This window comes from Pseudophryne corroboree, chromosome 10, assembly GCF_028390025.1.
Source record: "Pseudophryne corroboree isolate aPseCor3 chromosome 10, aPseCor3.hap2, whole genome shotgun sequence".
NCBI classification, from domain to species: Eukaryota; Metazoa; Chordata; class Amphibia; order Anura; family Myobatrachidae; genus Pseudophryne; species Pseudophryne corroboree.
Genome location: NC_086453.1, coordinates 268,379,293 through 268,395,705, shown reverse-complemented (window position 1 = coordinate 268,395,705; position 16,413 = coordinate 268,379,293).

Genomic DNA, 16,413 nt, shown 5'->3' with positions numbered 1-16,413 from the left:
GCTGTTTGTGGAATGTTTTTTGGAAGGGCCATCCTGCGTGACACTGCAGTGCCACTCCTAGATGGGCCCGGTGTTTGTGTCGGCCACTAGGGTCGCTTATCTTACTCACACAGCTACCTCATTGCGCCTCTTTTTTTCTTTGCGTCATGTGCTGTTTGGGGAGGGTTTTTTGGAAGGGCCATCCTGCGTGACACTGCAGTGCCACTCCTAGATGGGCACGGTGTTTGTGTCGGCCACTAGGGTCGCTTATCTTACTCACACAGCTACCTCATTGCGCCTCTTTTTTTCTTTGCGTCATGTGCTGTTTGGGGAGTGTTTTTTGGAAGGGCCATCCTGCGTGACACTGCAGTGCCACTCCTAGATGGGCCCGGTGTTTGTGTCGGCCACTAGGGTCGCTTATCTTACTCACACAGCTACCTCATTGCGCCTCTTTTTTTCTTTGCGTCATGTGCTGTTTGGGGAGGGTTTTTTGGAAGGGCCATCCTGCGTGACACTGCAGTGCCACTCCTAGATGGGCCCGGTGTTTGTGTCGGCCACTAGGGTCGCTTATCTTACTCACACAGCTACCTCATTGCGCCTCTTTTTTTCTTTGCGTCATGTGCTGTTTGGGGAGGGTTTTTTGGAAGGGCCATCCTGCGTGACACTGCAGTGCCACTCCTAGATGGGCACGGTGTTTGTGTCGGCCACTAGGGTCGCTTAGCTTAGTCATCCAGCGACCTAGGTGCAAATTTTAGGACTAAAAATAATATTGTGAGGTGTGAGGTATTCAGAATAGACTGAAAATGAGTGGAAATTATGGTTTTTGAGGTTAATAATACTTTGGGATCAAAATGACCCCCAAATTCTATGATTTAAGCTGTTTTTTAGTGTTTTTAAAAAAAAACACCCGAATCCAAAACACACCCGAATCCGACAAAAAAAATTCGGTGAGGTTTTGCCAAAACGCGGTCGAACCCAAAACACGGCCGCGGAACCGAACCCAAAACCAAAACACAAAACCCGAAAAATTTCAAGTGCACATCTCTAATTTTTATCTCAAAACTTATTTGATCCTTATTTCTTTGTAAGGATATCCTTATGTCTCTCCCATGCATGTTTAAATTGCTCTACTGTCTTAGCCTCTACCACCTCTGATTGAAGGCTATTCCACTTGTCCACTACCCTTTCTGTGAAGTAATTTTTCCTCAAATTTCCCCTGAACCTACCTCCCTCCAGTCTGAGTGCATGTCCTCGTGTCCTATTGCTTCTCTTCATTTGGAGAATGTTTCCCTCCTGCACTTTGTTAAAACCCTTGATATATTTGAAAGTTTCTATCATGTCCCCCCTTTCCCTTCTCTGCTCCAAACTATACATATTCAGTGCATGCTTATACCACAGTCTAGTGGTTCCCAAATGCGTCCTCAAGGCACCCCAACAGTTCAGGTTTCAGGGAAATACCTGCTTGTGCACAGATGGTAACATCAAGCTGACTGAGGTACTAATGAAGTCACCTGTGCCTAAGCATGGATATCCTTAAAACCTGGACTGTTGGGTTGCATTAAGGACCACATTTGGGAACCACTGCCAAAGTCTGATGGTATTTTAAATTGAAGTCTTAAGGAGAGAGAATTGACAGCATTGGAAAGGAATGAGTTAAAGATCTTGTGAGGGGTGGACCTAGCTGGAAGGAAAGTACAGCCCTTGGAAAAATGGGAGGGTTAGTATATATAGGGAAGGATAGGCCATTTTGTTTCTCTCTGGTTGGTGAAATTGCCTTCCCGCCCTCCCACCCTGTTTGGTAGAGGTTCTGGCAAGGAGTGCATTGGCTTTGAATTGTTGGCTGGTTTTATCGTTGGCTATTTATTGGCGGAAAAGAACGGCAGTTTGCAGTTGTATGGTAAGCTGTAGTGATTGACAGTTTGATTTGGTTTAGGTGCACTCATCTCCATCGACTTATTGGCCGCTCGACCACCCGACCGGGAGGCAGCGGAATGGGCACCCCTCCGGGTGGGAAGTCACTGTGGGGGTGGAGCTAGCACCTATTACCGTTTTGATAGTTTGTAGTTAAATTAAGATGGTTTTGATTTTAGCATCTTTAAGGTTAGCGTCAGTTTAATAGAGCCGTTCTTTTTTCTGCCACCATATGCCGGCTGATTCGGCATCTTAATAAAAGTTTTTCATTTACAGGTTTGCTATGGTTAGGGTCAAATAAATAGCTAGCAATTTTTCTGCCAAATTCAAGTCTCCGTGTCTTTATTTCTTGGTATGAGAGGTAACGAATGCTTACTTAGAACAAAGGGGTCCACCAAATGTCACTAGGATGTTTATAAACTGTCACATCAAAGAATATTTGCTTGAACTTACTGCTTAAGTAATTGGAAGATGCCTAAGGATCTACACCTTGATACACCATTCTAGAGAGCAATTCCCAGCTACAAATCATAACCTGAACATATTATTGTAAAAGGGGAATGCCCTTCCTGCAATTCTCTTTCTAGCTCTAATGGGGAAAGGGAATTTTTTCTTGAGCAATCTGAGGTAATGCCTGTAAACCCTTCTTTGACTCGCATAACATGAACCGACTATTCAGTGCATGGCCTCATAAATCACTTGCAAATCCTCTTTCTGCATTAAGGCAGCCTTTCTCCAGTTTTACCCTGATGAAAGAAACTATTTATTGTGTAATAGAGAGAGTTTACTGTAATCCCTATGCTCCATGTAATGCTAAAGTAAACTAATTATCTAATGGAAGTAGTTGTAGGCATTCTTTGGAGGTCAGTTGACATTGCTGTCATTTGCATGTTAAACTATTTTCTGGCCAAGGTTGCTATTCTGTTTTCTTTCTGAAATAAGATATTTTAAGGCTTGGTTACTGTGTCACTGATGTTGTATTAAGTCACTTAATACAATCCTTTGGGCAATCTCAACCCTTTTTGAACCTTAATTCTTTGTAAGGATATTCATATGCCTATCCTAAGCATGTTTGAATTGCTCTACAGTCTTAGCCTCTACCACCTCTGATGGGAGGCTATTCCACTTATCCAAAATTACTTCACAGAAAGGGTAGTGGATAAGTGGAATAGCCTCCCATCAGAGGTGGTAGAGGCTAAGACTGTAGAGCAATTTAAACATGCTTGGGATAGGCATATGAATATCCTTACAAAGAATTAAGGTATTTTGACCATGTCTGTATTTTGACCTTGTCTGTATTCTGACCATTGGTCAATTGTTGTCAGTATTTTGACCGTCTGAATTTTGATTGTAGGTAAATCCTACTGATCCCAGTGGTCTAACAGATGTGGGTGCAGTGAGACTCTAAGGACTGTCAGTTCCCGGTTATGTGTCCTGGAGCCCAGCAGAGTGTAGCATCCGGAGAATACTGTGTTCATAAAACCAGTGGCTCCTAACTCACCTACTGGGTATGATAATGCTTTCTGCCCTATATCACCAACGTATATGGACTATACTACCAACGTATAAGAACTTATTGACCTGAACTGTTTTTATATCATTCGTTTTGATCACCTACATGCACTTTATTCTGTTTTTTTCTATTCTGTTGTTATACATTTGTTTTACTTTATTTTTGTTATTTTGTTTTATTATGTCATGTTTATTTAGAAACAACATTTGAAATTAATATTCTTGTCAATCAACTTAGCGCCCATAGGTCCTTCACCCCAGGGGAGTATATATATAATGAGTGCAGTGTGTCCGGTGCACGCAGTCCCCTGTGGTAAAGGTGGACCCCCACCGTAAACCCTACACCCATCTTTTTTAATACTTACCCTCCGGAGTCCCACATTGGCAGCAGCAGCGCTGCAAAAATCACCAGAAAAATGGCGCAGCAGACAATTTCTCATCATTTCACGCATAAGCACAATGGCCATGCCATTTTCCAGGAGATCTGCGCATGTGCACTAGAATCTGGGACAACACTAGGGTCCCCTAATGACCCTAGTACCCACAGTATACAGCACTGCCGGCAAAAGAGAGGAGGGGGCCCAGACGGAGTATTTGCATGGGCCTCCTCCTCTCAAGATGCACCCCTGCTTCACCTACTATTTCTATCATTGCTCTCACTGTGGGTTTATAGTGAAACCTAGGTGTTATACCATAGGGGGAGATGTACTAAGTAGTGAAAAGAGTGGAGAAGTGAGACAGTGGAGAAGTTGCCCATGGCAAACAATCAGCTGCTTTGTATACATTTATAGTATTCAAATTCTAAATGTTACGTCAATGCTGATTGGTTGCCATGGGCAACTTCTCCACTGGCTCCCTTCTCCACTCTTTTCACTGCTTAGTACATCTTTCCCATAGGCTTCCAAGGAAGGTTGCGACCCTGATTTATTACACCTTTTCCTGGTGTCTAGTATGAGCGCTCAGTATACCAGTACAGCAGCTGCATCTCTTTGATTGTATTTTAGAACTTCTCTAAACACAGATCTTTTGTTTGGTGCTACAACAATGATTTTTTTTATTACAGCATCTGTAATAATGATATTTATATAACAAACAAGGATTAATTGTAAGTCAGTGCTGAAACAATGACAATTAGTTCAAAACTGTGATCATTATATAGCATTATAAAAACAATAGGGGAAAATTAATAAAGGTGGGAACTGGTGATGTTGCTCATAGCAACCAATCAAATTCTACTTAACATTTATCTAGCTGCTTCTAGAAGATAATAGATAGAATCTGACTGGTTGCTGTGGGCAATATCACCAGTTCTAAAAAAGAAAACAACCTCCCACCATAGTAAATTTACCCCATTGAGGGAGTGTGGTGCCATAAAAATCCATGATCTCTATTTTCAGACTCATTTACATACAGGTACTATTACGGTTTTGTAAAACCGCTAATAAAGCACATGCTATTAATTAAAGTGGTTCAGAGGCCTGACCGTGGCTAACTACATTCTCCATGAAAGACCTTGATCCACCCATGAATCCATACCTCCCAACATGACCCTCTCCAGGAGGGACACAATGCTCTGCTCCTGGACTTCTCTCTTACTGTATGATTGCCATCACCTGTGCTGAAACACCTTTCTTATCCATTAACCTGTTCAACACAGGTGCAGACAATCATACATTAAGAGAGAAGTCCGGAAGCAGAGCATTGTGTCCCTCCTGGAGAGGGTCATGTTGGGAGGTATGGAATCCCAGCACCCATCATCCATTATTTCTTATCATCAATGGTTCTCCAATTCCATGGCATAGGCCTACATGATAAAATGGCATTACTTTTCTTTATGAAGTGAGAACATGTACTGTATTTTCCATTTAATGCAATTGTATAATAAATCCCATGTTCTTGGTAATAACATTTTGGAACTACTTCTCTATTCCTGTCTGCCATATCCATAATCCCATAAACCAGACTAAGTGCAGATGTATATCTAACAAGTGTACTCTATTTCATTACATTTGGCAGGTGAACAGCTGCAGGGTATGACCCCGCTATGAAATAGGGAGTTTTACAGCCAGCTATAAAGCGACTCCATCAGTACAAGATTCAGCATTGATTTTACGCTTTCCCAACATGACTTCCTGTCACAGACCCCGGCTCACGTACCGCACACTTCAGGTTTATGTAATAGAAATATAAAGCCATCTGTAAAGCTGTCCAATCTAAGGTAAGATTAATAAGTGATCTGTCATTACAAGCTAATCTAGTGGTGTCCAATCTAAGGTCACCAAACAACTCTAAAGTATATCAGATATTAAGTGCACTGGAAGCTTCTATCTCAGCAGTTACCAACAAGCACTATCAGTTCTGTAAGGTTTATATATAAGGGTCTGTATAGCCTGACTGTAATGCAAAACGTACCATAACCGAATATTGGGGGTCATTCCGAGTTGATCGCTTGCTGCATTTGTTCGCAGCGCAGCGATCAGGATAAAAAAACGTCAGTCATGCGTATGTGGCACAATGCGCACGCGTGTTGTACGGGCACAACGAACGATGTCGTTTTGCACAGGGTCTAGCGAAGCATTTCAGTTGCACTGGTGGCCGCGGAGTGATTGACATTAAGTGGGCGTTTCTGGGTGTCAACTGACCGTTTTCAGGAAGTGTTTGGAAAAACACAGGCGTGCCAGGAAAAACGCAGGCGTGGCTGGGCGAACGCTGGGCGGGTTTGTGACGTCAAAACAGGAACTGAACAGTCTGAAGTGATCGCAAGCGCTGAGTAGGTTTTGAGCTACTCTGAATCTGCACAAAAAAACTTTGTAGCCGCTCTGCGATACAAGCGATCGCACTTCTGCTAAGCTAAAATACACTCCCAGTTGGCGGCGCCATAGCGTTTGCACGGCTGCTAAAAACTGCTAGCGAGTGATCAACTCGGAATGACCACCATTGTTCCTTATGGAAGGCAGACCCGAATCAACAGAATAAAGCCACAATGTATACACAATTTCACTTGTGGCAATTGCCTCATGATATCACAAAATGTACAAAATATGTTTTTAAAGGTTGCTGATTCGAGGGTCTGATTATGATTTGGGAATAAGTTAATAAAGAGAAAGTAACTGTGTTCCTGGCCAAACCATATTGCAATGCAAGGGGTGCAAATACATACTGTACATTTTTGCATATGGGGTAGAGGGATCCAGTCAGTATTCCAGCATTCGGGATCCTGGCAGTTGGACTACCGACGTCAGAATCCCAACACTGGAGAGGGGGAGGTTAGGTTTAGGTGGCGGGGGAGGGTTATGGTTAGGCTGCGGGGGAAGGGGAAGGTTAGGGTTAGGCTGCGAGCAGAGAAGGTTAGGGTTAGGCACCACTGGGGAGGGCTAGGGTTAGGATGCCGGAGGTGAGGGGGAGGTTAGACACTTCCGGTTAGGGTCAGGCTGCAGGTGTGAAGGTTAGGGTTAGGCTGTGGGAAGGGGGGAGTTAGGGTCAGGCTGTGGGTAAGGAGGGTTAGAGCTAGGAAGGTTAGGGTTAGGCACCACTGGGGAGGGCTAGGGTTAGGATGCCTGAGGTGAGGGGGAGGTTAGACACTTCCGGTTAGGGTTAGGCTGCAGGTGTGAAGGTTAGGGTTAGGCTGTGGGAAGGGGGGAGTTAGGGTCAGGCTGTGGGTAAGGAGGGTTAGGGCTAGGAAGCTTAGGGATTACGAGTAACATAATTACCTAGTAGGTGTCTGGATCCTGGGCGTTGGGATGCCGCTGTCGGTATTCTGACTGCCAGCATCCCAAGTGCCAGGATCCTGATACCATCCCAGGGTAGATACTTTCTGCTTTTGCATGTAGCCCACAAATGCTGGACAATGTTATGCAATTTACTACAATTTAGATAACTGTTTGGGCATGCCCTTCTCAAGTATAAATCGCTCTGCACATTGTAAATCTGCCCCCACTTGCAGTGCAACTTGGTTTTACCAACAGTAAAGGTGCCCATACACTTTAAGATGATCTGTCCAACCAACCAATCAATCAACCAACCAACCAACCAACCAACCAACCAATTTGCTGGTTGGAATGAAAAGCTGGTAATGTATGGGACAATTTGCTCCCAAACACTGGAAAATAGACAAAATGCTCATTCAGGCGAATTGGATTTAATCAAATTGTCTGAATAATCAGTTTTGTCTGTTTTCCTGTTCTCGGGAGCAAATAGTCAATTGTAATTTGCTCCCATATTACCAGATGTTAGTTTCAACCAGTGAATTGGTTGGTTGGAAGGTTGAAAGGTTGGTTGGTTGGTCAGTTAATCTTTACTTGCTATTTCTTACTTTATTCCCAATCAAAATTTGTACGTAATACTAGAGATGAGCGCCTGAAATTTTTCGGGTTTTGTGTTTTGGTTTTGGGTTCGGTTCCGCGGCCGTGTTTTGGGTTCGACCGCGTTTTGGCAAAACCTCACCGAATTTTTTTTGTCGGATTCGGGTGTGTTTTGGATTCGGGTGTTTTTTTTAAAAAACCCTAAAAAACAGCTTAAATCATAGAATTTGGGGGTAATTTTGATCCCAAAGTATTATTAACCTCAAAAAACATAATTTACACTCATTTTCAGCCTATTCTGAACACATCACACCTCACAATATTATTTTTAGTCCTAAAATTTGCACCGAGGTCGCTGTGTGAGTAAGATAAGCGACCCTAGTGGCCGACACAAACACCGGGCCCATCTAGGAGTGGCACTGCAGTGTCACGCAGGATGTCCCTTCCAAAAAACCCTCCCCAAACAGCACATGACGCAAAGAAAAAAAGAGGCGCAATGAGGTAGCTGACTGTGTGAGAAAGATAAGCGACCCTAGTGGCCGACACAAACACCGGGCCCATCTAGGAGTGGCACTGCAGTGTCACGCAGGATGTCCCTTCCAAAAAACCCTCCCCAATCAGCACATGATGCAAAGAAAAAGAAAAGAAAAAAGAGGTGCAAGATGGAATTATCCTTGGGCCCTCCCACCCACCCTTATGTTGTATAAACAAAACAGGACATGCACACTTTAACCAACCCATCATTTCAGTGACAGGGTCTGCCACACGACTGTGACTGATATGACGGGTTGGTTTGGACCCCCCCCAAAAAAGAAGCAATTAATCTCTCCTTGCACAAACTGGCTCTACAGAGGCAAGATGTCCACCTCATCTTCACCCTCCGATATATCACCGTGTACATCCCCCTCCTCACAGATTATCAATTCGTCCCCACTGGAATCCACCATCTCAGCTCCCTGTGTACTTTGTGGAGGCAATTGCTGCTGGTCAATGTCTCCGCGGAGGAATTGATTATAATTCATTTTAATGAACATCATCTTCTCCACATTTTCTGGATGTAACCTCGTACGCCGATTGCTGACAAGGTGAGCGGCGGCACTAAACACTCTTTCGGAGTACACACTTGTGGGAGGGCAACTTAGGTAGAATAAAGCCAGTTTGTGCAAGGGCCTCCAAATTGCCTCTTTTTCCTGCCAGTATAAGTACGGACTGTGTGACGTGCCTACTTGGATGCGGTCACTCATATAATCCTCCACCATTCTATCAATGTTGAGAGAATCATATGCAGTGACAGTAGACGACATGTCCGTAATCGTTGTCAGGTCCTTCCGTCCGGACCAGATGTCAGCATCAGCAGTCGCTCCAGACTGCCCTGCATCACCGCCAGCGGGTGGGCTCGGAATTCTGAGCCTTTTCCTCGCACCCCCAGTTGCGGGAGAATGTGAAGGAGGAGATGTTGACAGGTCGCGTTCCGCTTGACTTGACAATTTTGTCACCAGCAGGTCTTTCAACCCCAGCAGACCTGTGTCTGCCGGAAAGAGAGATCCAAGGTAGGCTTTAAATCTAGGATCGAGCACGGTGGCCAAAATGTAGTGCTCTGATTTCAACAGATTGACCACCCGTGAATCCTTGTTAAGCGAATTAAGGGCTGCATCCTCAAGTCCCACATGCCTAGCGGAATCGCTCCGTGTTAGCTCCTTCTTCAATGCCTCCAGCTTCTTCTGCAAAAGCCTGATGAGGGGAATGACCTGACTCAGGCTGGCAGTGTCTGAACTGACTTCACGTGTGGCAAGTTCAAAGGGCATCAGAACCTTGCACAACGTTGAAATCATTCTCCACTGCACTTGAGACAGGTGCATTCCATCTCCTATATCGTGCTCAATTGTATAGGCTTGAATGGCCTTTTGCTGCTCCTCCAACCTCTGAAGCATATAGAGGGTTGAATTCCACCTCGTTACCACTTCTTGCTTCAGATGATGGCAGGGCAGGTTCAGTAGTTTTTGGTGGTGCTCCAGTCTTCTGTACGTGGTGCCTGTACGCCGAAAGTGTCCCGCAATTTTTCTGGCCACCGACAGCATCTCTTGCACGCCCCTGTCGTTTTTTAAAAAATTCTGCACCACCAAATTCAAGGTATGTGCAAAACATGGGACGTGCTGGAATTTGCCCATATTTAATGCACACACAATATTGCTGGCGTTGTCCGATGCCACAAATCCACAGGAGAGTCCAATTGGGGTAAGCCATTCCGCGATGATCTTCCTCAGTTGCCGTAAGAGGTTTTCAGCTGTGTGCGTATTCTGGAAAGCGGTGATACAAAGCGTAGCCTGCCTAGGAAAGAGTTGGCGTTTGCGAGATGCTGCTACTGGTGCCGCCGCTGCTGTTCTTGCGGCGGGAGTCCATACATCTACCCAGTGGGCTGTCACAGTCATATAGTCCTGACCCTGCCCTGCTCCACTTGTCCACATGTCCGTGGTTAAGTGGACATTGGGTACAACTGCATTTTTTAGGACACTGGTGAGTCTTTTTCTGACGTCCGTGTACATTCTCGGTATCGCCTGCCTAGAGAAGTGGAACCTAGATGGTATTTGGTAACGGGGGCACACTGCCTCAATAAATTGTCTAGTTCCCTGTGAACTAACGGCGGATACCGGACGCACGTCTAACACCAACATAGTTGTCAAGGACTCAGTTATCCGCTTTGCAGTAGGATGACTGCTGTGATATTTCATCTTCCTCGCAAAGGACTGTTGAACAGTCAATTGCTTACTGGAAGTAGTACAAGTGGGCTTACGACTTCCCCTCTGGGATGACCATCGACTCCCAGCGGCAACAACAGCAGCGCCAGCAGCAGTAGGCGTTACACGCAAGGATGCATCGGAGGAATCACAGGCAGGAGAGGACTCGTCAGACTTGCCAGTGACATGGCCTGCAGGACTATTGGCATTCCTGGGGAAGGAGGAAATTGACACTGAGGGAGTTGGTGGGGTGGTTTGCGTGAGCTTGGTTACAAGAGGAAGGGATTTACTGGTCAGTGGACTGCTTCCGCTGTCACCCAAAGTTTTTGAACTTGTCACTGACTTATTATGAATGCGCTGCAGGTGACGTATAAGGGAGGATGTTCCGAGGTGGTTAACGTCCTTACCCCTACTTATTACAGCTTGACAAAGGGAACACACGGCTTGACACCTGTTGTCCGCATTTCTGGTGAAATACCTCCACACCGAAGAGCTGATTTTTTTGGTATTTTCACCTGGCATGTCAACGGCCATATTCCTCCCACGGACAACAGGTGTCTCCCCGGGTGCCTGACTTAAACAAACCACCTCACCATCAGAATCCTCCTGGTCAATTTCCTCCCCAGCGCCAGCAACACCCATATCCTCCTCATCCTGGTGTACTTCAACACTGACATCTTCAATCTGACTATCAGGAACTGGACTGCGGGTGCTCCTTCCAGCACTTGCAGGGGGCATGCAAATAGTGGAAGGCGCATGCTCTTCACGTCCAGTGTTGGGAAGGTCAGGCATCGCAAACGACACAATTGGACTCTCCTTGTGGATTTGGGATTTCAAAGAACGCACAGTTCTTTGCGGTGCTTTTGCCAGCTTGAGTCTTTTCAGTTTTCTAGCGAGAGGCTGAGTGCTTCCATCCTCATGTGAAGCTGAACCACTAGCCATGAACATAGGCCAGGGCCTCAGCCGTTCCTTGCCACTCCGTGTGGTAAATGGCATATTGGCAAGTTTACGCTTCTCCTCCGACAATTTTATTTTAGGTTTTGGAGTCCTTTTTTTTCTGATATTTGGTGTTTTGGATTTGACATGCTCTGTACTATGACATTGGGCATCGGCCTTGGCAGACGACGTTGCTGGCATTTCATCGTCTCGGCCATGACTAGTGGCAGCAGCTTCAGCACGAGGTGGAAGTGGATCTTGATCTTTCCCTAATTTTGGAACCTCAACTTTTTTGTTCTCCATATTTTATAGGCAGAACTAAAAGGCACCTCAGGTAAACAATGGAGATGGATGGATTGGATACTAGTATACAATTATGGACGGACTGCCACGGTTAGGTGGTATAAAAAAACCACGGTTAGGTGGTATATATTATAACAATAATACAATTATGGATGGACGGACTGCCTGCCGACTGCCGACACAGAGGTAGCCACAGCCGTGAACTACCGCACTGTACACTGGTTGATAAAGAGATAGTAGTATACTCGTAACAACTAGTATGACACTATGACGACGGTATAAAGAAAGAAAAAAAAATACCACAGTTAGGTGGTATATATTATAATAATAATACAATTATGGATGGACGGACTGCCTGCCGACTGCCGACACAGAGGTAGCCACAGCCGTGAACTACCGCACTGTACACTGGTTGATAAAGAGATAGTAGTATACTCGTAACAACTAGTATGACACTATGACGACGGTATAAAGAATGAAAAAAAAACCACGGTTAGGTGGTATATATTATAATAATAATACAATTATGGATGGACGGACTGCCTGCCGAGTGCCGACACAGAGGTAGCCACAGCCGTGAACTACCGCACTGTACACTGGTTGATAAAGAGATAGTAGTATACTCGTAACAACTAGTATGACACTATGACGACGGTATAAAGAAAGAAAAAAAAATACCACGGTTAGGTGGTATATATTATAATAATAATACAATTATGGATGGACGGACTGCCTGCCGACTGCCGACACAGAGGTAGCCACAGCCGTGAACTACCGCACTGTACACTGGTTGATAAAGAGATAGTAGTATACTCGTAACAACTAGTATGACACTATGACGACGGTATAAAGAAAGAAAAAAAAATACCACAGTTAGGTGGTATATATTATAATAATAATACAATTATGGATGGACGGACTGCCTGCCGACTGCCGACACAGAGGTAGCCACAGCCGTGAACTACCGCACTGTACACTGGTTGATAAAGAGATAGTAGTATACTCGTAACAACTAGTATGACACTATGACGACGGTATAAAGAATGGAAAAAAAAACCACGGTTAGGTGGTATATATTATAATAATAATACAATTATGGATGGACGGACTGCCTGCCGACTGCCGACACAGAGGTAGCCACAGCCGTGAACTACCGCACTGTACACTGGTTGATAAAGAGATAGTAGTATACTCGTAACAACTAGTATGACACTATGACGACGGTATAAAGAAAGAAAAAAAAATACCACAGTTAGGTGGTATATATTATAATAATAATACAATTATGGATGGACGGACTGCCTGCCGACTGCCGACACAGAGGTAGCCACAGCCGTGAACTACCGCACTGTACACTGGTTGATAAAGAGATAGTAGTATACTCGTAACAACTAGTATGACACTATGACGACGGTATAAAGAAAGAAAAAAAAATACCACAGTTAGGTGGTATATATTATAATAATAATACAATTATGGATGGACGGACTGCCTGCCGAGTGCCGACACAGAGGTAGCCACAGCCGTGAACTACCGCACTGTACACTGGTTGATAAAGAGATAGTAGTATACTCGTAACAACTAGTATGACACTATGACGACGGTATAAAGAATGGAAAAAAAACCACGGTTAGGTGGTATATATTATAATAATAATACAATTATGGATGGACGGACTGCCTGCCGACTGCCGACACAGAGGTAGCCACAGCCGTGAACTACCGCACTGTACACTGGTTGATAAAGAGATAGTAGTATACTCGTAACAACTAGTATGACACTATGACGACGGTATAAAGAATGAAAAAAAAACCACGGTTAGGTGGTATATATTATAATAATAATACAATTATGGATGGACGGACTGCCTGCCGACTGCCGACACAGAGGTAGCCACAGCCGTGAACTACCGCACTGTACACTGGTTGATAAAGAGATAGTAGTATACTCGTAACAACTAGTATGACACTATGACGGTATAAAGAATGAAAAAAAACCACGGTTAGGTGGTATATATTATAATAATAATACAATTATGGATGGACGGACTGCCTGCCGACTGCCGACACAGAGGTAGCCACAGCCGTGAACTACCGCACTGTACACTGGTTGATAAAGAGATAGTAGTATACTCGTAACAACTAGTATGACACTATGACGACGGTATAAAGAAAGAAAAAAAAATACCACGGTTAGGTGGTATATATTGTAATACAATTATGGATGGACGGACTGCCTGCCGAGTTCCGACTGCCGACACAGAGGTAGCCACAGCCGTGAACTACCGCACTGTACTGTGTCTGCTGCTAATATAGACTGGTTGATAAAGAGATAGTATACAATACATACAACAATATACTACTATACTGGTGGTCAGGCACTGGTCACCACTAGTCACACTGGCAGTGGCACTCCTGCAGCAAAAGTGTGCACTGTTTAATTTTAAATTAATATAATATTATGTACTCCTGGGGGCTCCTGCTATAACAACCTGCAGTGCTCCCCAGTCTCCCCCACAATTATTATAAGCTTTGCCTTTTATACATTGATGTGCAGCACACTGGGCTGAGCTGAGTGCACACAGACTGAGTCACACTGTGTGACTGGCTGCTGCTGTGTATCGTTTTTTTTCAGGCAGAGAACGGATATAGCAGAGAACGGATATATTATATTAAAATAAATAAAAGTTAACTAACAACAACTGCACTGGTCACTGTGGTAAACTCTGTCTGACTCTGCACAATCTCTCTCTCTCTTCTAATCTAATTTCTAATGGAGAGGACGCCAGCCACGTCCTCTCCCTATCAATCTCAATGCACGTGTGAAAATGGCGGCGACGCGCGGCTCCTTATATAGAATCCGAGTCTCGCGAGAATCCGACAGCGTCATGATGACGTTCGGGCGCGCTCGGGTTAACCGAGCAAGGCGGGAGGATCCGAGTCTGCTCGGACCCGTAAAAAAAACATGAAGTTCGTGCGGGTTCGGTTTCAGAGAAACCGAACCCGCTCATCTCTACGTAATACAGTAGGTAACTGATTAAAAAAAAAAACCTTCTGATGCAGTCTTGATAAGGTATAGTCATTGCTAGTAAAACAATGTTCCAAGAAATAATGCAATATATCTCAAAAGGAAATTGGACCCTTGATTGCAAAATGAAAAAAAGAGAAAAAAATATATATAATAAAATAAAAAATGAAAAATAATAATAAAAAATCTAGTGGTGAGTACTCATATCCCAAGAGGTATTCAGTATTTATTAAACTTGAATAAAGATGATGTGTAAATAAATTCAAGTCCTGCTATAGTACTTATTGAAACCTATATGGCTAAGTACAGATGCAGATGGCTGGCTTTGCTGTAACAGATGCCTATTGAATCTGTATCTGTCGGGGACTGTGATGTTATATCACACGGAGTAGAACAGCAGCCAGTAGAAAACCTGTAATCAGTGCACTATTGTAGTGAGGGCAGGCGTTCAATGGTGGTGCTCCTGCCATCAGCTCAAATGGGTTAATATAGCTAGTGGTTCTTAGTGGTAATTAGATGGAAAAAAAACATGCTGAAATGTTAGGGCTATTGGTTTCCAGATGTAAAACCATCAAAGGGTGGGAGACTGTCACTGTTCAAATACTGTGTGGCAACATGTAGAACCACAGCTTAGGTAGCCATCAGGACCAGCAATGGCTAACACTGTAGTATGGTGGGGATCTCCAATGGGTGAATGTAAATTTAGCAAAAAGAAGTGGTGCAACCAGAAGGGTCTAGGATGGTGATGGATCCTTGTGGAGACTAGATCTCCCGACCACCGGTCATGCGATACCAACCCGTGTTCAGTGGTGGGATTCAAATTAATTAACAACAGGTTCTATGTCCTAATGACCATTTTAAGTATACCGAAAGGTAGTTTAATAATTCAGGCATTTAATACTCAAATAACACCCATTATGCGTTATGCCACACACTGTAACGCCAATTACATATTATGATACACACAGTTATGGCCCTGACACCATTTTATGCCCACACGTAATAATGCCACTTACATTGCTAGGGGTCTCCTGTGCGTTGCCAGGGGTTTTATACGTGTTGCTAGGGGGTCTCCTGTGCGTTGCCAGGTGTTTCATACGTGTTGCTAGGGGGTCTCCTGTGCGTTGCCAGGGGTTTCATGCACGTTGCTAGGGGTCTCCTGTGCGTTGCCAGGGATTTCATACGTGTTGCTAGGGGGTCTCCTGTGCGTTGCCAGGGGTTTCATACGTGTTGCTAGGGGGTCTCCTGTGCGTTGCCAGGGCTTTCCTGTGTATTGCCAGGTAACTCCTGGCCGCTGCATCAGTAAAGTAGGGAGGGTGGGTGCGGGCATCAGTGGTTACTGCTAGCCCCCGCAGTAGATTGAGACACGCTGGGGGCTGTGGAAGTGCTTCTGTACCATAGTAGTGTAAAAAAAACACCCTCTTAAAATGCCTGCCGCCGTGGAGACAGGCGCTAGAGGTCAAATGTGACCTCTAGCGTCTGTCTCCTCCTTGCCGGCGGCCATTTTTTTTTTTTTTCATTGCTATGGTACAGAAGCGCTTCTGCAGCCCCCAGCGCGTCTCAATCTACTGCGGGGGCTGCGGGGGCAGCGGCGGCAAGCTCTACTGGGGTAACGGAATCGGCGCCTATGCTGGCGGCGCTCATTAGCAAACGGTTCTCAGAACCATACCCAACATTAGGTATCGGTTCTGAAGAACCGGTGCGAACCG